The following is a 1688-nucleotide window of genomic DNA, read 5'->3' as shown; positions in this document are numbered from 1 at the left end:
ACGATCTCCCGCATCCGAGGCGGGCGCTCTAACCACTAGGCCACTGGAGCGGTTCGACAACGCAAGCTTTCAATTTCTAGGTTATCCTTGTCCTTTGACGATAAGTGAACAATTAAGAAAACAAAGTCGTAATTACAAAATTTCTAAGTGCAAAAATCGTAATGTAGTTGAAGAGGATTTAGATAATATATAGTTGTAAGTACGAATTACTGAGTTGTAAGTAAGGGGCTGTAAGTCGCTTCTTCTTCTTCTGTACATTCGCCTCCTGTTCCACATGAAACTTTGAGAAAAGTATTTGAATAAAAATAAAAAACCTAGGTTCCACCGAGATTTGAACTCGGATTGCTGGATTCAAAGTCCAGAGTGCTAACCATTACACCATGGAACCTATAGGTTACAACGGGTCATCTTCTCAAAACTTATTAGTAGGTTGTAGTATATGCGCATTCTTTACTGTTTTGCTAAAACATGTGCATGAGGTAGTAGGAGCGAGGCGATAATACTCAATAGGAAGAGAGCTATTCCAGTATCCAATGGCAAGGACATGGGCAAACCGCAATATGTATGTGTGTGACGGGTTCGCACACGCTGGCTGCTGAATGGAAAAGTAAAAATAAATATACACACATTTGGCGGGAAACGCTTTACAACGCAGGTTTGTTCTTTTCCTATCACCATCATATACATGAATCAGAGGAATAATTTAGCGGTGAGTACCTTGTGGACACCAACTTTTGGTGTCCGCAATATAAAATGTTTCCATCAAGAAGGTTTATGCTTTGAATCCGTGTCCATAACGCATTAAATTGGAATACACAGAGTGGGGGGGGGGAGAGAGAGAGAGAGAGAGAGAGAGAGAGAACAACTATAAAAGAAAAAGATCATATTTGTATAACAACAATGTGATCGTAAAGTGTACCTCTTAACACTTTGCACATTAGTGACATTTATAATAAATGTGTACGAATACAGTTTCTAAGGTATCGAGTGCTGGTCAGTATCAGTGTTGTCATGGTAGAGGTCACATTATAGAAAAGGGATTCGCTATTTAAAATCGATATCGACTAATATATGCATATATTGATAATGAAACACATATAGTGCAGTGTAATTGACTCCTCGCCTAGAAAAGTGAGAAAGAGGTAACGGTCCGCAGCCAATATCAAGACATAAAGGAAATGTGTTTACGTTGCGCAATTCTTTAATTGCAATTAATAAATCAAAGTCGAAATTACAAGATATCTTTGTTTTCAAATCGTAATGTAGTTGCAAAGAATTTGCGAGATTCCCCTTTTTAAGTGCGAATTATTGAATTGTCAGCAAGGAGCACTAGGTTGCAACTCTATTGCGAAACTAGATTCATATTTCGCACTAACCCATTTCCAAGCAATACTGTATGTCGTTAAATAGGTACATACAATGTATCCTCTCATACTCGCTTCTACTATTGTACATTTGTCTTCTGTTCGACATAAAACTTTAAGAAAAGGTATTTTTAGGATTGAAAAGATAAACTTAGGTTCCACCGAGATTTGAACTGGATTGCTGGATTCAGAGTCCAGAGTGCTAACCATTACACCATGGAACCTATCGATGATACAGGGTCATATTCCAAAAACATGTTAGGAGGTAGTAATATATCAGTATTATATCAGCTTACCGTTGGACTCCCTTGTGTTCATTTATAT

General features: G+C 37.9%; 1 non-coding gene across 1 annotated transcript; it reads right to left on the bottom strand.

Moving 5' to 3' along the window:
- Window positions 1-316: 316 nt before the first annotated feature.
- Trnaq-uug (transfer RNA glutamine (anticodon UUG)) lies at window positions 317-388 on the bottom strand. Its single transcript has one exon. It is a non-coding gene; the product is annotated as a tRNA-Gln (tRNA).
- Between the last annotated feature and the right edge of the window lie 1300 nt (window positions 389-1688).

Source organism: Sinohyriopsis cumingii, chromosome 17, assembly GCF_028554795.1.
Source record: "Sinohyriopsis cumingii isolate HCF-2022 chromosome 17, ASM2855479v2, whole genome shotgun sequence".
Classification (NCBI taxonomy): Eukaryota; Metazoa; Mollusca; class Bivalvia; order Unionida; family Unionidae; genus Sinohyriopsis; species Sinohyriopsis cumingii.
Note: the sequence above shows the minus strand (reverse complement) of the source record. Positions and strands in the feature narration are given on the sequence as shown.